The following is a 23358-nucleotide window of genomic DNA, read 5'->3' as shown; positions in this document are numbered from 1 at the left end:
AACTATATGCACCAAACTAAAGATGGTACACGGCGCAAATATCGATACACACCACTGCTGCCACATGTAGAAGGAAGAAGAACCAAGACGTAACCACCGCAAGGGCGGGAAACCAAAGACACATAGACAGCGAAGTTCACGAAAACGCATAGTAGGGAGAGAGCACGGCTCACTCCCCCCGCCCCCCTTCCGCCCCTGATACAATTCATACACCCTTCCCCTGCCAGTGCTACTATCTGCCGTCTGTGAGTTGTTGTTGTACGTTGATGTCGATGTGATCGACCGTTTATGTGAATCCCAGTTTTGTATTGCCTTGGAGAGAGGGTTACTGCAGAAAGTAAAGCAAAGAGCAGGTAATATCTTATTTGTTATAATGAGCCTTAATTTAAAAAATCGGAAACTACATTAAATCGAAACGAGAAACACATTATAGAAAAGAAAAAATGAACGGACAAATTGCGCAAAGGCAGAAAAGCGTTTAAGACCACGCCAGCTAAATCAATGGGTTCTAAATGGACGTAACGTATCATCAACATCATTGACTAGAACCTGAAAATATCCTGTGTACTGTGGTATACGAAGGAAAAGATAATCTGGAGCAATGAGTGTACAAGCAAAATATGTACAAAGTCGTGACATCATTACAAGAAAAGAAAACGTGATGCCAGACGTTGAGATGAACACCGTGTTAGACTCGGTGCATTGATGGAAAACTCCTGGCTTAAACGAAGAAAGAAAAACTGAGAATAACTGTTACAGTAATTGCTGGAATATAGTTGTGCTTTTAATAGTTGATTGAAGAAATAAATAAATAGAAGAAAAAGTAGCGAAGCGAGCTAAAAGTGAAGCCATAGTGAAGTTCTAATTGCGCAGTTTCTACTCCTTTGGCATTTCATTGTGAAAGAACAAGGATTACATTAAGTTTTTTTTGTTTTTCCTGAAAACGAGAGGAAAGTGGATGTTTGTACGGTTTTTTAAAGAAGGACAAGACTGCTTTTTGTCGCCTTCCATTCTGATGCCTGTCCAGTGTTTCTACTCCACCTCGACTTCAACGTGTTGTTAAACTGACCTTTCTTCCTCTTTCTAGTATACCGTAAGCTAATTAAAACATTGGTGAACAGTGTGTGAGGTGCTGTGTCGAGATTACGTTCTCTCTGCGTATTCCAGCTGTTATGAAGCGTGGGGCTGCAGCAACTGACGGCTACGTTTGAAACGTCACGAGAGAAGTTTATTGACCCTGAGACACGTGCCGCGGGCATAAGGTCTTCTCTGCTAATCGATTGATCATCACAAACAACTCTAGCGTAACAACTCTTTTCTGTAAACTTTGCAGCAGAAACGAAGGAAAATGACAAATTTCAGAACTACATGGCATTGCGATCATTTTTCTTAAGCTGTCGGAGCATTTCAGACGTACGTTCCATCCCGATTCCCATCCCGATTCTGAGGTAATTTTAAGTAATCAAAAAATGGGAGCTGTCTGGAGAGTTTAGAATCATTGTCGATCCGACTCCTTTCTTTCGCAGATTTTATTCGTTCGAGGACAAAAACAGTATATTACGAAACTGTACCTGACTATTCGTACGAAGACAAAAGCAGTATCTCACGAAAATATACCTGACTACGAAACGCTATGCGTTAGAAATTAAACATTTGACAGCGATAATACACAAAAATTACTGAACAAATAATGAACACATAGGCACTCATTAAGAAATGTATTCACACAGTGTTAATTTTGATAGACATATGAACTGGGGTATAGAAACGATTGTGATGAAAGAAACCAATAGACGTGTAATGTTCTTCACTTTGAGGCTAAATACTGTTAATACTTTCATGTGACAACAAATGCACGCACATCGTGCTCCTCTTCTGTTGATAAGATGAGATGTCTGAAACTAATTTACCAGAAAAATATAATATTGACGCCTCGAAAGAGGATTTTTAACTCCAAAGCGCAACGAACGTATCAACAGAAGCGGAGTACGATGTGCAAGCAAGTGTTAACAGCATTTAGCTTCAAAGTAAAGAAAATTACACGTCTATTGGTTTCTTTCCTCACAACCGTTTCTATACCCCAGTTCATATGTCTATCAAAATATAACACTTGGAGCGAATACAGAATTAGTATGGCTGAAGAGTCTTGTGTTACTCACTACTTATACTGGATCAAGTCTCTTCTCAGAAGAATCTATTCTTGTCGTCAATTCTCATAAATACACTGCCTGGCGGTTAAAGAGAAGCATCCAGAGGACGCAGTCGGATGTCCATGTAACTTCGTACACGTAGGCACCATCGGCGAATATGTAAATGATTAGAATTACAATTCTCTGTGACGGATGGAACGGCTAATGGAGGTCAGTAACATTGTTTGTGTTTAGTGTGGTGTCTAGACCTAGTAGAGTATCTGAGGGGCGTAAACACCGTTAGGTGTTGAGTGATAACTGTAAACGACCCGGAGACAGTAAACTTGCGTGAGACAGTATTATCAACACCTGACAGAGTTTGAAAAAGGCCTCGTCGTTGGTTTCCATTTGGTGGGTTAGACAATTGTTTATTAGGCAGATTTGTGGGATTTCGGCTTTGACAGTGGCCTGATGCTAAACTGCATGGAAATGTGAGGGCAGCCATACTAGTCAAATTTCGGTCGACCATGTCTGACTATATCAAGAGAGGATCGCCGTATTGTGCATCAGGAACACAGTAGCCCCTTCACATCTTTGCATGCCATTCAGGAACAAGTAATGGACTCCCTACATTACGCTGTGTCATCTTGTACCATTGGTGCATGCAGCCCGACTGGGAAGTTACCGTCCCACATGTAGGTAGCTGTTATCACCAGTACACAAATGTCTGCGTTTACAGTGGTAGCGTGACAGGGAAATGTTGACTGCTGATGAACGGAGCCTCATATTGTTTATGATGAATTGGAGTTCTGTAATTGGATGAGCGTATGGTGGTGACCTGGGGAGAAATCCCGTTCTTCCAATGTTTTGGAAAGGCACAGCTGGGCTACTTGTGGCGTTATGGCGTGGGGAGTCATCGGGTATGATTTCAGGTCACAGCTGGTGGATCGAGGGAACTCCAGCGGCACAACAGTACGTCGCGAACGTCCTGCGTCCTCAAGTGTCGTGGTGCCCTTTTCCAACAAGACAAGGCTCGTCCTTACACGACACATATTTCTACGGACAGTCTGTGTGGTGATGAGGTACACTCGTGGGCAGCGAGATCTCCAGATCTGAACGCCATAAACATGTTTCGGACTGGCTCGGAAGTCAACTCCGTCCGAGAACCAGTATCAAGGACCAGTCGTGGGCCAGCTTCCATAGAATATAAAGACTTACCGACACCCTTCATAGTCGAATTACTGCATGCATCCATATCAGAGTGGATGGAACATCATAAAGCTCTTTATAAATTTTCCTCTGCAGTGTAATCATTGAAGTACACTATGTGATCAAAAGTATCCGGACACCTGGCTGAAAATGACTTACAAGTTCGTCAAAATGGTTCAAATGGATCTGAGCACTATGGGACTCAACTGCTGAGGTCATTAGTCCCCTAGAACTTAGAACTAGTTAAACCTAACTCACCTAAGGACATCACAAACATCAATGCCCGAGGCGGGATTCGAACCTGCGACCGTAGCGGTCTTGCGGTTCCAGACTGCAGCGCCTTTAACCGCACGGCCACTTCGGCCGGCACAAGTTCGTCGCGCCCTCAATCGGTAGTGCTGGAATTCGATATGGTGTTGACCCACCCTTTGATGACAGCTTCCACCATCGCAGGCATAAGTTCAGTCAGCTGCTGGAAGGTTTCTTCGGGAATGGCAGCCCATTCTTCGCGTAGTGCTGCACTGAGAAGAGGTATCGATGTAGGTCGGTGAGGTCTGGCACGAAGTCGGCGTTCCAAAACAACACAAAGGTGTTCTATAGGTTTAAGGACAGGACTCTGCAGGCCAGTCCATTACAGGGATGTTACTGTCGTGTAACCACTCAGCCACAGGCCGTGCTTTATGAACAGGTGCTCGATCGTGTTGAAAGTTGCAGTCGCCATCTCCGAATTGCTCTTCAACAGTGGGAAGCAAGAAAGTGCTTAAAACGAGAATGTAGGGCCGTGCTGTGATAGTGCCATGCAAAACGACAAGGGGTGCAAGCCCCCTCCGTGAAAAACACGACCACATCATAACACCACGGCCTCCGAATTTTACTCTTGGTACTACACACGCTGGCAGATGATGTTCAGCGGGCATTCACCATACCTACACCCTGCCATCGGATCGCCACATTGTGTACCGTGATTCGTCAATCCATACAACGTTTTTCCACAGTTCAATCGTCCAATGTTTACGTTCCTTACAACAAGGGAGCTGTCGTTTGGCATTTCCCGGCGTGATGTGTGGCTTATGAGCAGCCGCCCGACCAAGTTTTCTCACCTCTCGCCTAACTCTCATAGTACTAGCAGTGGATTCCGAAGCAGTTTGGAATTCCTGTGTGATGGTCTGGATATATGTCTGCTTATTACACATTATGACCCTCTTCAACTGCCTGTGGTCACTGTCAGTCAACAGACGATGTCAGCCTGTACGCTTTTGGGTTGTACGTGTCCCTTCACGTTTTCACTTCACTATCACATCGGAAATAGTGGACCTAGGGATGTCTGGGAGTGTGGAAATCTCGTGCACAGACGTATGACACAAGTGACACCCAGTCAGCTGACCATGTATGAAGTCTGTGAGGTCCGCGGAGCGCCCCATTCTGCTCTCCAATGACTACTGAGGTCGCTGATATGGAGTACCTGACAGCAGGTGGCAGCACAGTGCACCTAATATGGAAAACGTGTGTTTTGGTGTTGTCGGGATACTTTTGATCACATAGTGTACATGCTGCCCGATGGAAGCATCATGAGTGTGCCACCGGTGGCACAAGCCGGCGTGAACACTTGAAACAATGTGACACGTTGACAGACGGCCGTCTTGTAACAAGTATCTTTCATACTTCACGCGAACACACACACACACACACACACACACACACACACACACACTATGCGCAAGTCACTTGTTCATTCACCGACGGTCTTTTCCTATTTGTCCCTATCTGCAAGAGTGTTACATTTATGGTGATCATGAAGAACAGGCATCTCTCTCTGGGAGGTTAGAGGTTTAACCAGCGTTGCCCAATCAGAATGATAGGCGTGCATTGTTCAGGTGGTTCCCATATGAATGGGTTCGCAGGAGACCTTCTGTGAAGTTTGGAAGGTAGGAGACGAGGTACTGGCAGAAATGAAGCTGTGAGGACAAGTCCTGAGTCATGTTTCGGTAGTTCAGCTGGTAGAGCACTTGACCACGAAAGGCAGAGGTCCCGAATTCGAGTCTCTTTCCAGCATGCAGTTTCAATCCGCCAGGAAGGTTCCCATATGCACAGGCACATTCATATGTTTGTCCTGTGCAGGCATATTCAGACACATCTATATCTATATTGTTACCCTGTAATTCACACTTAATTGCTTGGCAGACGTTTCATCGAACCATCTTGACAACAACTCTCTATTATTCCACTCTCGAAAGAACGCGGAAAAAACAATCTCTCCGTGCGATCTCTTATATCCCTTATTTGATTAAGACTGTCGTATCTCCCCATGTAGGTCTGCGTAAGCAAAATATTTTCACATTTGGAGGAAAAATTGGTTGACTGGAACTGCTTGAAAATATCCCGCCGCAACTAGAAACGCCTTTATTTTAATGATGTCTGTCCCAAATCCCGTATCATATCATTGACATTCTCTCCCCTATTTCTCGATAGTACAAAAGTTATGTTCTTCTATCCACTTTCTCGATGTACTCGGTTAGTTGTACCTAGTAAGGATCCCACACCGCGCAGCAGTACTCCAAAACAGGATGAACAAGCGTGGTGTAGACAGTGTCCTTAGTACATCTGGTGCATGTTCTAAGCGTTCTACCAATAAAGTGCAGTCTTTGGCTCGCCTTTCCCACAGCATTTTATATGTATTCTATCCAATTTAAGTTGTTCATAAATGTAATTCCTGGGCATTTAACTGAATTTGCAGGCTATAGATTTTATTTATTTATCGTGTATCCGAAGTTTAACGGATTCGTTTTAGCATTCATTTAGTTGACCTCACACTTTTCATTACTTAGGGTCGATAGCCAAATTTCGCGCCATGCAGATATCTTTTCTAAAACGTTTTGCAATCAGTTTTGATCTTATGACTTTACTAGCTGGTAAACGGCAGCATCGTCTGCAAACAACCTAAGATTACTGCTTAGATTGTCTCCTAAATCGTTCACATAGATACGACGTTTCGTCAGTTACTACCAGTTGTGATCTCCCTGAGCTAAAATCACGAATCCAGTTACACAAATGTATGAGCACACAATATGATTACAAGCCGCTTGTGAGGTGCATTGTCAAAAGCCCTCTGGAAATCTATGAATACGAAATTAAATTGAAATCCCTAGCCAATAGCGCTCAAAGCTAGACAGTTGTGTTTCACATGAACGATGTTTTCTAAATCCGTGTTGACTGCGTGTCAATAGACAGTTCTCTTCGAGGTAATTCTTAATGTTCGAACACAATGTACGTTCCAAAATCCTGCTGCATATCGATGTTAATGATATAGGTCTGTAATTTAGGGGATTACTCATATTGCCTTTCTTGAATACTGATTTGACCTGTGCAACTTTGCAGTCTTTGGGTACCAATATTTCATCGAGCGAGCAGATATGTGTGATATAGGCACGTTCGACCAACAACTTTTAACTTAACTGTGGGATCACAGCTATCAGCGAGCATTTTAGATTGCATTCATATGACTGGACACCGCCATAGTTGTGAAGTTAGGGGAAATCGTATTCATGTCATATTGCTTTTTGCATGCCGATTTGCTGTGCATAATGCTGGGTCTTTATTCTCGTTATCAACTGTTTCAGTAGACGTCGTGATTGGTATTCGTCTTTGAGATTAAAATGACTTAGAAACAGCTTGTCTCTCCCGCAAGTCTATTTCTCACCAGCTGGCAAAGTCATTTTCCCGTAATTTTGTGGTATGGCGTTTGCAAGGGGTGTTAAATGTTCTGACTGATGTCTGTTCACAGCTACGATGGTAAACTTGTATGTCAGCTCTATTCACGTTTTTTTTATTTCGAACATTGGGACTTTGCGATTTTATTAACTTACACCTTTCTTCTGTTGACAAATAATGGGACGTGTAGCTTGCCTCCAGTGTGGAATACTTAATCTACGTCTGATGCATTACTTTGCATTTTGCTCACATGCTACGTCGCACAAGCTTGCATTTACCTTTCGTAAGAAATTCTCGGCTATACAGCTAACGCGTCGGCAACGCAGTTCTTCAAATCATAGAGTGATGGAGGCAACGTAGTCGTAAATTAGCGCTTTCTGGAAGCTCACTGGTCACTTGTTAATAAATAGTGTAGTTAATGAATGATGACGTACTCTGCAGAATCGGTGAGGTGAAAAACAGTGACAAAAAGGATAGGATAATAGGACATTTGTTGAGACATCAGGGAGCAACTGCGTTGCAATTGCTACTCTGAGATGGAAAGGTTGTAGCAGGGAGGGAATTCGTAGCGGGCAGCATCAAATCACTCAGAGGACCGATGACTTAAAGAAAAGTCATCATACAAGAAGAAGATTTGTCCCTGCACAAATCGAGTCTTTTAAAGTCACAGTTTAGTAGATTTTGAGACTGTATAAAATACGGCTGCATTTACCGTTTCAGTGCAAAGCTCAGTTTTGTTACTTACGAGCAATCCGCCGTCGTTGCGCTTTGCGTCAGCTTTGTCATCTCCCATTTCAGATCGCGCTATTGATGGATCATATTCAGCATCTAGGGTGTGTTTGCAGACATAAAGCGGATTCGTAAATTGGTATGAATACTTGGGTACATTTTTGAAAGGAGTAGCAACTTACAAGGTTCCAGATATTTATCAATAATCTTGTAGTATTACCTCTATCGGATAATTTCTGTTTGTTGTGGATATTACGTAGAATTTTGCCACATTAAGAAAGATAGTCCGTTCAGTACAGAAAGTGAAAATTCTGTGTAGTCGCTCTCCAGTTTCGTAAAATTACCTACTGATGCTGTTGTAGTCGCCTTCGTGATGGTGATAATGATGTCAGAAGTCTATGGACGATTCTTTTTATTTTAGTCACCTCACCTGCGTCAATATGATCGCCAGAGACTGTATTCCGCTTTGATACTAACGAGAAGCGTGCAATTAACTATCGAAAAGGGTGGGATTTTGTAATAAGGCTGCAAGAAAATGTCTAATCAGCGACTTCGTCAGAAGAGCTAAAGTGCGCGTCATTTATGTTGGCGGCCGAGTTTAGGTTCGCTCTGCGCATCTGACGTCACAAAACACTGTCAGCCAATGAACAGAGAACGACGATGCCAGATCTCGACTGCAGTGCAGAGCACAGACGAGTGTCCTCAGTTTTAGAAACGTTCAGTCATAAATAAAGTAATAGAACAAAAGCAATGTCTTGATAGCAGACTTTCTTTTATAGAATGTTTGGGAAAAAGCATTCTTTATACTAATTGCTTCATATTCTATTAATTAATTAAACCAAACAAGCAATAAGACTCCTAATTCAGGCGATAGAAAGGAAAGGTGTTTGTATCAATCTCACGAACTGCTTTTTCGCAATAAAGAACAGCGGTAATTGCTTATTTCCTATTGTACTTCGACGAAGCGTGAGTAATTCACAGTCAAACCAACAGTGTTTGTTAGTATTTTGTGTGATGTGTTATAATCATCATGGAGGAATGTTGTCTGACGAGTCGCGTTAGTGTAACCATTAAGGTGCTGGGCTGTTAAGTGCAAGGTAATGAGTTCAAACCTTGTGCGGTACTTAATATTTTCTTTACTTAAAAACAATATTGAAGTGCCTTACTTCACAAATTTGATTCGTTTGAATGCAATTTTTTGAAATTTCTATTGCCTTGTCTCTTCATTAACCCTTTCGCTGCTACAGAGACGTGCTCCCCGCATTCCGCGCTGTGCGCGATTTTGCCATCACTGCACTGCTCGCCTGTGCAGACACATGGTGTTCCCACTGCTTTGACACACTTATCATTCGATTTCACGAAACTATTTGGCCTAAAAATTTGATTTTAACACGTCTTCTCGACTGATACCTTCCCCCCATAAATGACTTAATTTTGTTTCGATGTTCAACTCAGTCATAGTGCAGCATTACATGTAGTAAACCATTGCACCAAATTTTGAAGAGTTTGCAGCTGAAAGTCCATAGCGTATACTTTCCGTATGGTCGATTTTAGTTGCCACAATGTTGAGAATGAAATGTGGACAAGATGCCTAAATTTCATATAAAATTTACTGTAAACAATATCTCATTTAATTTAAGTACCACATAGGTGTCGTATGTAATATTGAGAAATATTCCGTCTTTCGCGACTGTAATAAAAGTTTTATTTACAACGGGCGCGTTTGGCTTTATTTTAAAGCACTTCAATCAATGAAAGGTATGGCACGTACACAATGGTATTCATGTTCTCTTTCTTGTTTTTGTTCCACAGTCGCAGTTTTACCAATGGTATTGAAATATATTCCTCTTCTGCAGCTGTAACAAGCGACTTATTTAGACCAGACGCGAATCTCTCTTTTGAAGCATCATCAGTGGACAGTATTTTGTCTCCTCCATTGCCAAGTCACCTTTCGTAGTTTTGTGCTGCGGTAACACAATATTCAACGTTTTTGTTGGCTGATCAGTGTTTTAGCAAATAAATGCTGTTTGTGTGTGCCACACACAAAAATTATATTTGACATAGCTCAGAGCACTTCACTTGATAGACGGTATCTTCAAGTCCTAATGTTTTTGTAAGTCCACAGTTTTGTTTAATGTATTTTGTCTACTTCCTTTGATTGATTGAAGTGCTTTAAAACAAAGCCAAACGTGCCCGGTGTAAATAAAACATTTCTTACAGTCGCGAGAGATGGAATATTTCTCAATATTACATACGACACCTATGTGGTACTTAAATTAAATGAGACATTGTTATACAGTAAATTTTATATGAAATTTAGGTATCTTGTCCACATTTCATTCTCAACATTGTGGTAACTAAAATCGACCATACGGAAAGTATACGCTATGGAATTTTACCTCTTCAAACTCTTCAAAATTTCGTGCAATGGTTTACTATATTTAATGCTGCATAATAACTGCGTTGAACATCGAAACAAAATTAAGTCACTTGTGGGGGGAAGGTATCAGTCAAGAAGATGTGTGAAAATCTAATTTTTGGGCCAAATAGTTTTTGTGGAATCGAATGATAAGTGTGTCAAAGCAGTAGGAACACCATGTGTCAGCACAGGCGAGCAGTGCAGTGACAAAATCGCGCACAGCGCGGAATGCAGGGAGGACGTCTTTGTTGCAGAGAAAGGGTTAATGCGGCCGTGGTGGCTTTACTTCATGAACTGCGCGCTCCCCCCTAAACGTAAGTTTGCGAACTATGCTATACTAAGGCGCTGCTTCTATTGGCGCGTGCGTCGTTTGCAACTGGCAACGCAGCAATCTCCCGCGTCTGGGCGGGCATGCGCGAGCCGCCAAGATAAAAGAATTGAACTATAGTCTGAAGTGGTGTGGTAAAGATAGAAAGTACTGCCTAATCGTCGAACTGAGTACCATATTTCGCTCAACTTAACCCGAAGATAGTATACACCAACACCGTGAAATCGGTCAAGGGCATTTTATGTTATGAGGAATAGTCGAGCTGCAAAACACATTATCTAATCGTTGCACTGAGTATATTACTCGACCACACGATCTGATATCAGGTGTAAGCTAACCTGCCAGCTCTCTGATATACGCCAAGGCCATACATTTTAAGAAATGAGGAGTAGCTTAATCGCAAGGACATCAGAGGAATTACTTCGTGAGCTGTTGGGTGTACACGTGCGCCACTCTGTTTCGTGCCTACTGCTGGCTAGCAACACGCTCCGTCACCTGTTTTGTCACGATCTGTATCGCTGGTGCCCAGAAGCACGCACACGACACCTCGCACGGTACGTCGGTCCCCTTGAAACGCCACTTTTTGTAAGTGTTGTCTGACCTGCGTTATTAAACTATTCTCTGGTACACTACGTATTTCAGACTCATTGGTTTAGCGATATCTTTTCGAAGCCGACTCCAACATTAATCAGTCTTTGTCCTGGATGTGTGTGTGTGTGTGTGTGTATGTGTGTGTGTGTAAACTTTGTAAAAGAATGACTGCAAGTCAACACTGAAGATGGATTATAGCTCGTTGCTTTTCTTTAGTAAAAACCTAGAAATTTCAATTATTACTGAAGTAGTGAGCACGTTGACTTTGAACCTTTCCGTGTTACTTCATTTATTCTATCCCTGTTCAATGTCCAAGTGTTTTACTTTTATATTTTGTGCCTGGATGAATGTTAGTAATAACAACGTCACAATATTTATTTAACATGGAAACTATTGTCCATAGTTAGGTCTCAGAACTACGAGGGCAGTTCAATAAGTAATGCAACACATTTTTTTTCTCGGCCAATTTTGGTTGAAAAAACCGGAAATTTCTTGTGGAATATTTTCAAACATTCCCGCTTCGTCTCGTATAGTTTCATTGACTTCCGACAAGTGGCAGCGCTGTGCGGAGCTGTTAAAATGGCGTCTATAACGGATGTGCGTTGCAAACAACGGGCAGTGATCGAGTTTTTTTGACGGAAAACCAGGGCATCTCAGATATTCATAGGCGCTTGCAGAATGTCTACGGTGATCTGGTAGTGGACAAAAGCACGGTGAGTCGTTGGGCAAAGCGTGTGTCATCATCGCCGCAAGGTCAAGCAAGACTGTCTGATCTCCCGCGTGCGGGCTGGCCGTGCACAGCTGTGACTCCTGCAATGGCGGAGCGTGCGAACACACTCGTCCGAGATGATCGACGGATCACCATCAAACAACTCAGTGCTCAACTTGACATCTCTGTTGGTAGTGCTGTCACAATTGTTCACCAGTTGGGATATTCAAAGGTTTGTTCCCGCTGGGTCCCTCGTTGTCTCACCGAACACCATAAAGAGCAAAGGAGAACCATCTGTGCGGAATTGCTTGCTTGTCATGTGGCTGAGGGTGACAATTTCTTGTCAAAGATTGTTACAGGCGATGAAACATGGGTTCATCACTTCGAACCTGAAACGGCAATCAATGGAGTGGCGCCACACCCATTCCCCTACCAAGAAAAAGTTTAAAGCCATACCTTCAGCCGGTAAAGTCATGGTTACAGTCTTCTGGGATGCTGAAGGGGTTATTCTGTTCGATGTCCTTCCCCATGGTCAAACGATCAACTCTGAAGTGTATTGTGCTACTCTTCAGAAATTGAAGAAACGACTTCAACGTGTTCGTAGGCACAAAAATCTGAACGAACTTCTCCTTCTTCATGACAACGCAAGACCTCACACAAGTCTTCGCACCCGAGAGGAGCTCACAAAACTTCAGTGTACTGTTCTTCCTCATGCACCCTACAGCCCCGATCTCGCACCGTCGGATTTCTATATGTTTGGCCCAATGAAGGACGCAATCCGTGGGAGGCACTACGCGGATGATGAAGAAGTTATTGATGCAGTACGACGTTGGCTCCGACATCGACCAGTGGAATGGTACCGTGCGGGCATACAGGCCCTCATTTCAAGGTGGCGTAACGCCGTAGCATTGAATGGAGATTACGTTGAAAAATAGTGTTGTGTAGCTAAAAGATTGGGGAATAACCTGGTGTATTTCAATGCTGAATAAAACAACCCCTGTTTCAGAAAAAAAATGTGTTGCATTACTTATTGAACTGCCCTCGTACTTAGAAGTTACGTGATAATTTCTGCGTTATGTGTCCAGTAACAAGTATATTAAAAAATCTTTTACGTATTTTTTGTGTAAAATTACGACTGCACATTTGATTATTGTAATTAACTTTTATCGCTCTCTGCATGTTGCAAACCGTTCAAGATCACACTCGGTGAATCTGATTTGCTAGAGGTGACTGCGATGCGTGTGTACGGGCAGTGAGTAAAAACCTGTTCGAGTCACTGACGGCAGAGCGAGATAAAAGAGAGAGAGAGAGAGAGAGAGAGAGAGAGAGAGAGAGAGAGAGAGAGTGTGTGTGTGTGTTTTAAACAACCCACTACCCTCCTGCAATACCACGTGAACCACAGTGCCCATCTTGTCTTTCTGGGGAACGGCCCTTGATCAACGGCCTTAGTTTACCATCTAGGCAGCTGCTTTTGAAACCTTCAGTAAAAAAACTCTGACGGTGAAACAGCTTCTCTCATTTCTGTCGGAATTACCACACAGATGCCTTGAATAGGAAGGGAGTTGACCTGCGTTGCGAACGTCTGATAATTATTGAATGTCCGTTGTATTAATATCCATTTCAGAGTCGTAATGACTCATTATGCAGCACTTATTTTTTGATACCTCAAGTACACCGTTCATGTTATTGAATAATATTTGTAAATCGAGGGCTCATGAGTCACTGTAGTCCGGCCCCTCATAGGACGTTAAGTCATTGTCATTAGGCAAAAGCAGATCTCCATCGTTGGTCAGTACTGACAGAAAAAGTCACAAAATATTCTTGTGAACCAGTTACAAACTCGTCTTTTCTGACAACCACAACGAGGATATCGTTTTTACTTAAGAAAGGTAGTGAAGGGACTGGAACGTACATAGTTACAGTGTCAACATTTCCGTGACTTTAAGTTGATAAGGAACGTCCCGCTTCGAACGTCAAACACCGAAATAAGAAAATAGTTGTAAGATACAGAAATGTGTCTGCTCCATAGACCATCGAAAGCGGTTTGCCTATAACACTCTGAAGATGTATGCCGTCGATTTTTGAGGACAATGAATCAAAAGCAAAAGAAACACATATCACTGACAAAACAGTACTGTGTAACGGATAATAATGACCAGCAGTATCACAAGCTGCATTCAGTACTGAGGTGACTTTTATTGTGGCAGTTCTGCTCGCCAAATGATGGCCTGTGTTGAGAGACAGCGTTCCGACCGATACGAAATGCTTATCATCCGATTTTTAGCAAACTATTAGGCGAAAAAACTTGTTTTTTGAAGATCTTACAATGTGAGAGCAGCATCAAACCAGTCTCAGGACTGAAGACCACAACAGAACAATGTGACATCTTCATCTAAAAAGGACTGGTTTTTTGTTATATGTCGTACTTAATGAGCTGTATCAAATGAACTAAAGCAGTGAACGAAATTTTAAGGAACTCAAAGAAGGAAAAACGCATTGCATAAACTTTGCTTATGATCGATTTTAGCTCGTACATTGCAGTGAATGAAATGCATATAAGATACTGAAGTTATATTTAAAATTGATAGCAGAAGGATATTTCTTTTCTTTCTCGAGTTACTGGGTTGATATTCGAAGGATGGTCGCGCGCAATGCTCCAATTCGGGTCCTTGCGTATCGCGAATCATGTGGTCGTAGTAATTGTCATATTTCATAAAAGATTAAAGTTATGGAAACGAGGCTTGTTGCAAATGATAGTAGGCAGTAAGGCACATGTGTTGTATGATACAGACTCGAAGCTTTTTTATTCACCGAGATATGGAAGTACCTCGTTTGCAACAGTGAGAGGTCGCCAGACCAAGACGCATTTAGACGTTCATAGCTCCGTAGGAAAAACCGAGTGGGGGCGCGTATACATGTTCATAGCAACTGTGAAAATGCTTAGCCGGACGAGTATACATGACACCATCAGCGGAACGGCTAGACAAGCTAAATGTTTTCTTGAAACAATATAATTATGTGAGCATATGCAGTTCCTGTGAAATTTAGAACTTTCCTGGCATACAGATTGTTCGAAAAAAATTTCGGGAGAACTGCGAGATGTCTGCAACTTGACAGCTAGGCAGTTACCCCGGAATTTTATGGAGCAATATGCAGGTCCTGATTTTTTTTGTTTTTGGTCATCAGTCTTTCGACTCATTTGATGCGACCTGCGGCGAATTTCTTTCCGGTGTTGATCTCTCCATCTCAGAGAAGCACTTACACCAAACAACGTCAATTATTTATTAGCTGTATTCTGATCTCTGTCTTCTTCTACAACTTTGCCCTCTACAACTTCACGTACCGTGGCTGTTAGCCCTTGATGTTTGAACATACGTCATATCATCATATCCTTTCTTCTTGTCAATGATTTCCGCATATTCCTCTTCACGCCGATTCTGCGGAGAAGTTCCTCGTTCCTATCAGTCCGTTTAACTTCTAACATACTTCTATAGATCCATATCCTCAACACATCAGTTCTCTTCTTTTCCAACCCTCCCCCCAGTTCATGACTCACTTCCACAAAATGCATTTTACTGAGGCATATATCCAAAACTAGATGTTACTGAGACGTATATTTATCCGTTGTTCGTCATCAATTGCAAATGTGCGGAATGGAATAGCTCGTGACGAAGACCTAGACAATGGACGCCCTGTTCATTTTGATTCTGTGCTATTATTGTGCAGATACACGGAAAATAATGTAACGTCTCTCTATATTGCTCTTGTTAAGTGTACATAAAGTCTGATTCAGCTACGTTTTTCTTACCTCACAGAGGTCTCACGTTTTCACTTTGATGGCAAAGAGGGGGAAAACGTACGAAAAATCAGCAACTTCAGTTTAGGAAAATACGGCTCTGTAAGCACTGAATACCTTAGCGTGTATTGTTTCAAGATTATGTTTATTATTTGGCCAGAGAGTGTCTCATTTATGGCTCCCGTTAATGTTCTGGCCATAATTATCTATTACACGCGCACTACCACCTCTTGAGCGTATTTTATTTCTGTAGCCATTAGATTTGTAGGTCCTAAAAAATATCGACTCTACAGAAACGCACAGTTTTGCAAATAAGTAAGAGTGACGGATGGTAGAACTGACGTATCTTCTTAGTTACAAATTTTTCTTGACTATCGTTCTGCGTCGAATTCGCATGGGTACCACTAGCAAGGAGACTACACAATTGGAATTTTGTATTTTTTATTTCTATGGAGCGTGAAGTTCAGAACTCAAATATCAATACCCAGAAGAAATCTAGAGAAAATTCAGCTTGAAGTTTCCCGATGTACTTGAGAAACTGTAATCCTCTAAAATAGCGATTGTAAAGATTGACACTGTGGTGGGGCTGGTTAGTATTTCGCAGTAATCATGTTTCGTTCCATTTTAGTTTTTCCGTTCAGTTCTAATATGTGCATCATTTAAATATAAAATTTGTCAAATATATGCTAAGTAACACGTATATTATTATTCTTATGAAAAATGCACGCCTTCTTGTTTCTGATTAAGTAACGCACGCAAAATTCCAAAACTCATAGTAAATATAACTTTTTAACTATCTATATTTTACAGCAGATAGTTAAAAAATTTATGAAATTTTTTATTCAATCTTTATTAATAATGTTATGTAACATCGACAGCAAAAACTTTATATTAGCAGCGAAAACTGGAATTTTCTGTGTAATATGTCATTAAAGAAAAGAAGCCATACATTTTTCAGAAATAATTGCTATATGTTAGTCTATGTATGATGAATTTCGTAGTAAATGATGTAGGTTTTCGAAATGAACGAAAAAAGACCATACTGAAATATATACTAGTGATCTTTTCATTGCACAATTTTCGTGGACCAACGCTACCGAGTGAGCCATGGAGCCTGACGTGATATTTTAGGGAAACAAAGTGCATCAGGCTCTTCGGAAAAATAAAAATCGCATTTCTCGAGAATTTTTGAGAATGGCATATCGCAGATTTTGGTATTGATATTTCGGTTCTGAGCATCACTAACCATGAATATAAAAATTACAAAAATTCGATTGCTGGGTGGTCTGATCATAAACACATCTGGATGATTTGTGTAGCACAGAGATAAATTATAGGCCTATATGCAAACCTTCCTCACGAATGTGACTATTAGTGTCGTATTAAAATACGTACAATAGTTCTTGAATTTTGGTGTCACGTATAGAAGGAAACCTCGACGGGGCTTTATAATATGAAGGGTCAACGGGAAAAAGGAGGTAACTCAGTTCTCTTAATTTTTCACGAAAGAAGATTTTAATACCAAACCTGCTGTACCAAATGCAATTTTTAGCCAGTCCTCTTGAAATTTATGTTTCGTGTAGCCTTAGTTATAATCGTTAGATACCTCTACAAGGTTTTTGTGTAAACCTACTGTAACAACCTAAAGAAAACATTATATAGAATAACTTCAATTTTTTGTAGAGAAATAGGGGGTAGGTCACTATAAATGGGGCAATGTCAGTAAATCTCGCTATTTCGTTAACTTTGCTAAATCTAGTACAATTACAACTAACTACCTGTATTATTTAAGATGCCACCAAAATGTAACAAATGAATGTGAAAAAATTTATTACTTACGAAAAAAACATAAAAGTCATAAGACAGAAAATTATAGACTAGAGTTAATTCTTTATAAACAGAACAAATCTTTGTAGCTCCAAACAACTTCTTTGTAAACTATGTTCATTCATTTTTATTCATTTCCTCGCTGGGTCTGCTTCTTAGCACTTGCACTTATTGGTTTTGGAAAAACATTGTCATCTCGACGACACAGTTTCTTGTTACACATTTGTCCTTTTTCCAGTTTTGGCAGCTAGGAAAAAAACTGCGTAGCCTCTTCTCCGCTAAACATCTTTCACTGTTGTACGTCTGCATACTTGTCGTAAGTAATAGGTTGTGCACCTACAACAATAACTTCCTGTATGTTTTTTTTAAAAAGGAAATGTAGGTGTAGTTGTTTACAAAATTTAAAATAAAAACACTTTTAAGTAAGTAATACAATTAAAATAATGATAAAAATGAGGATGGAATAGAAAACATTCACCCTTATATGGAGAGCCGGGCAGAAAGAACTCTCCTTGAGGCTAAGGTTGTTCTGTTGGAACCGTAAGTGGCTTGTTGATAACGTGGCGATTCCAATGGCCATGGAATGTAGTCCTGTATTCCAAGGATCGGGGATGCTCTTTTGCAGCCACTAAATCTCTTATTGTTCTAGAAGGAAATTGGCATTTCTTGAAATATAACTGATCGAGGTGTGTAGGCAAATCTCCCACAAACTCCCTGTCTACTTCGACAACATGAAAAGGTGAGAGTTTCGCTCTTGCACTCTCTATTTCCTCTATCCATTCGAGTGGCCACGGATTGGAAAAGTCATTTTCATGTGCTCTAGTCTCTTGGCGTGATGAACGATGTAATAATCCAATTCTTGTTTGGCCCCTATAAGAGCCTGAAAATACATCTAATTTTCTAACAGAGGGATCAAGAATTGTCGTCACAAAATGAAACAAAAAGGAAGAGATCTCGTTAGAGCCTCTGTAAGCTACTGTTCCATCATACATGGAGAAATGTGATTCATCGGTTGACAATATATGAATATTAAACATGCACAACGTAGTACACGTCGTTAGCTGTGATGTTACGGATAGGTAAGTTCTTCTGGAAATCCATAGTAATACTTTCACATTCTTTTGATGCCCTGCTGTTTGCTTTAGAACTTCTTTTACAAATATAAAACATGTGAGATTTTACTGAGTGAGGATTTTTCACTGTTGACAGTTGATTGATTTTTTTCTGCATTCGCCATTTATGAGCTAATTTCCGGGTACGATTTCAAAGCTTGTTGAACAGCTCGAATTTCGGGAGCGTGCCTATCACATTAACTACAAGTGTCCATTCTAGGGTACCCGAAACCGACGTTAAATTCTATATTGAAAACAAGTCTATATTTTTCATATGACACAGATTTAGTAGGGTATGATTTCTTAAATAACTCATACATCTTACTGATGTTTACATCTGGTGTGAGATACACCTTCTTAGAGGTTTTCAAACTGTAATGGCTTCGTTCGCCTTTAAATGAACTAATGTGTTGGCGAACTGCGTCAAGTGCCTCCGATTAGTGCGTTGGCCTCGATCATCCTTAGGACTCACACTTTTTTTCAGATAACGTTGTGTTACTTCTAAATTTTTAGATATTTCATGAAAAGATGTAAAGGCTTTAGATTCTCCCTCTTCACTTTTATACGATATGAATAACTGTTGTCACGAAATTTAACTTCATTTTCTCGTTGCCTAGGTCTTCTTTGCGGTATACTATGTACGTTAATTAGGCCTGCTAAGTAATCATTCTGCTCATTCACAGTCATTTTGTTGTAACTAGATACAATATACCTACGTTCTATGTTAGTGATACTCTGAAAATATTTCAATCTGCAACATTTAGAATGTGGCCCTAATTCATGGGTGGATGATAAAAGTTTTTTTTTTTCTGACGTTCGAAAGTCGACCTGTTCTGTTCCTTTTGTTCGTTGATTGTGACAGTTGGCTGAAGGTGATACTTTCCTCATCTTCATTTTCGATGTTCACTTCCACAGTTCAGTTAAAACGTAAAACAAACTAAACAATTCATACAACACACAAAGCACTAACTTAACCTCTCCAACAGCACATTGTCAACAGCTGATAATCATAGACGTAAACAACAGCTGCGCTGCCAAGTGACTGACTAACGCCCTTTTTTCCTAGGTTCACATTGATTTACCTCCTATTTCCCGTGGACGCCATATTTTTAAACCGCTGTAGCTTTGAGACTATCCCCCTTCTTTCCATGAAACTCTAATAACCTAAAATTTCATTGTTTTTACTTAACCACGTTTTCCCGTGGACCTTTCATATACATATTCTGGTGAAGCTTCACTGTCCTCCGGAGTAGCGGCGGCTGTTTACTTTATGGGTATTCCTCGCTAGCTGACAACTGGTAGCTCCCATCAGTGCCACGAGATGTCATTCAAAACGTCAATCACATGTGTAACAGGTAACAATAGATAGTATATTACATACACATTATCACTATAATTATAAAAGTGTCCGCAGCTCGTTGTCTAGTGGTTAGCGTCGCTGCCTCTGGATCACAGAGTCTCGGGTTCGATTACCAACCGGGTCGGGGTTTTTCTCCACCCGCGACTGGGTATTTACGATGTCCGCACCATTTCGTCATCATTCGGGAAAGTGGCGATACTGGACAATGCAAAGACTGGGAATTTGTACGAGCGCTGACAAGCACGCAGGTGAGCGCCCCACAAACCATGTATTATCATCGTAATTATAAATACACACACAAACCCTCCTCATGAATCAGTCTATTAGTGAAAACCGTAACAAAATCCTTACAGTGGTTCCTCAGATTAGCCTTCACATACAGATAGAAATCGCTGCCAAGTTCTGTAATTTAGTTACATGTACTGGTAAGTTTTAACCATTCGATCTACGGTACTTTCCTAGGGAGGAGAAGAATTGCTTGTAAGGAACATCTACAAGCAACATACTGAAACACATCGCTTTCAACATACACAGATCAGCCAGAACATTATAACCACCAGCCTACTATCGATATGGATATCGTCCAGGCGATAGCAGTGTCATCTGGCGAGGAGTGTTTGCTAGTCAGAAGGATGCACGGTGCATGTAGTATCAGTGATTGTGCTGCTGCATGTAGAATAGGTGGTGAAGTCGCACGATCTCTCTGAGTTTGATTGAGTGCAGATTATGATAGCCCAGAAGCTCAGCAGGAGCATTTCGGGAACTGCACGACTTGTCGGTTGTTCGAAGATTGTTGTGGTAAGTGTCTTCAACAAGTGGCGAAACCAAGGTGGAACAGGAGAGGTGGCGAACTGTGGCGGAACTAACATTAGCATTTAATACTGGGCAGAGTACACGAGGTGCGACGGTAAAGTAATGAGGCGGATTTTCTTTGCAAGATGTGGCAACCCTGCACACTTCATAGGCACAATATCTTTGACCTTAGTCTTTAAGCTGCTTCTAGTCCGAGCGGAACATCGACGCAACTGATCAGTTGTGAGTTGTGCTGTAATAAGTTAATATGTGTTTCTGTCTCTCGTCATGGAAATGGAACTGCTTAATATTGCGCAACGATATGCCATTTCTTTTTGCGTTAAATTGGGTGAAATTCGACAACAACATACGGCAAGTTTCAGAAGGCTTTTGGAGAGGAGCTTATGTCAAGAGCTCAAGTTTTTCGTTGGCATAAAATGTTTTGTGAAGGCAGAACGAATGTTGAAGATAAAGACCACAGTGGACGACCACTGACCTCACGGATGGATGTCAACTTGGTCAGGGTATGTGAAGTCGTATGATCCGATCGAAGATTATCCATGAAAATGATTGCAGAAGAACTGAACATCAATCGAGAAACGGTTCGTCTAATAATAACTAAAGATCTTCGTATTGCTGATAATTGTATTCTGCGTCACGATATTGCGCCATCCCGTACTGCTCTGTCAGTACAGCAATTTTTAACCTCAAAACAGATTTCAGTACTACCACAGCCACCTTATTCACCAGATATCGCTCCATAAGACTTCTTTCTATTTCCAAGAGTCAAAACGGCGGCCAAGGGACACCATATTCAAACAACACAAGCTGTCCAAAAAGCTGTGACGAGGGTCTTGGAGGACATTACAGAAGATGAGTTCTAGAAGTGTTACTATCAATGGCAGAAGCGCTGGAAAAAGTATGTGCAATCACAAGGGAACTACTTTGAAGGAGACAAAACGGTAAGCAACATTTTTTTTCACATCAGTCTCATTACTTTATTGTCGTACCTCGTAAGTGTGTCTGAAAACACAGTGCACCGATCACTCCTAACGATAGGCCTCCGCGGCAGACGACCCATTGCATGTGCCAACGTTAACACCACGAGATCTGAAACTACCACTCTAATGGGCAGGTGATTATCGGCACTGAACTTTGACGCAGTTTCAGAACGTTGCAGGGGTCTGACGAATCCGGGTACCTTCTTCGTAATGCCGATGGAAGGGCGCGAATCCGTTGTCTTACAGAGGAACAGCTCCTTGATACCTGTACTGCGGGGCGGAGACAAGTTGTCCGCGGCTCCATGCTCTGGGGACCATTCACGTGGGCATCTGTGGGTCCAGTAAAGCGTGTGCAAGGCATCATGACGGCCAAGGAGTACCGTACTCTGGTTTGCAGACCACGCCTCATTGCGTCCATGTCTCGACGCGTCGCCGCTGTTATCCGTGCCAAAGGTGGATATGCCGGTTATTAGGTATGTGGTCAAAATGTTCTGGTTGATCAATGTATAAATGAACTATGTTAATTCTGTTCTTTCACGTTCTGGAATGGATGGATTTTCAACTGTTAGCCCAAATCTTTATCTATGATAGAAGGGCGACAAAGTGAAAGCCACAACGCTAATGTTTTACATGTACACCTTCAATTACATACACACCGTGTGTTGTATAGAACATGTTACCATCTACGACTACTAGTCATTTCCTATCCTGTTCCACGTGAAACTGAAGCGAGTAAAAAATGACTGTTTGTAGGCCTCAGTAGAAGCTCTGTTTTCTCTTACCCTGTCTTCACGGTCTTTACGTGAAGTGCACGTTGGTGGCAGAAGAATCGTTCTGCACTTAAATGCAAATGCCTCTTCTCTAAATTTTCTCAGTAGTGTTTCACGAAAAGAAAGTCATCTTCCCTCCTGGGATTTATTTGCAATTCACAAAGCATCTCAGTAACACTCACTTTTAGATCAGACCTACCGGTAACAAATCTAACAGCACCCTTTTGAACTGCCTCTATGTTTTCCTTTAATCTGTCCTGATGGGGATCTTAAACACTCGAGCAGTACTCAAGAATAATCGGTAGCACAAGTATTCTACAAATGCAGGCTCCTTTGTAAATCAGTTTCACTGCCCTAAAACTCTCTCAATAAACCGAAGACGATCATTTGCCTCCCCACTACGGTCCTTATCGTCGTTCCATTTGATATCGCTTTGCAACGTTACGCATAGGTATTTAATCGGCGTGACTGTGTCAAACAGCACTTAACTAATGCTGTATTTAGTTATTACGGTATCGATATTCCTACTCACCTGTATTAACCTATTCATTTTTCTACTTTTATTCCTGGCTGCTGTGGCCGAGCGGTTCTAGGCGCTTCAGTCCGGAACCGCGAGACCGCTGCGGTCGCAGGTTGGAATCCTGCCTCGGGCATGGAAGTGTGTGACGTCCTTAGGTTACTTATGTTTAAGTAGTTCTAAGTTATAGGGGAGTGATGACCTCAGAAGTTAAGTCCCATAGTGCTCAGAGTCATTTGAACCATCTACCTCTATAGCAAGCTGCCACTGATCGCACGAAATAGAAATACTGTCTGATCGTGTATCGTTCTGGAGGCACTCAACGGTGACACCTTCCCGAATACCATAGCGTCATCAGGCG

This window comes from Schistocerca americana, chromosome 6, assembly GCF_021461395.2.
Source record: "Schistocerca americana isolate TAMUIC-IGC-003095 chromosome 6, iqSchAmer2.1, whole genome shotgun sequence".
In the NCBI taxonomy this organism is placed as follows: Eukaryota; Metazoa; Arthropoda; class Insecta; order Orthoptera; family Acrididae; genus Schistocerca; species Schistocerca americana.
The sequence above is the reverse complement of the archived record's forward strand: the minus strand, read 5'-3'. Positions refer to the sequence as shown.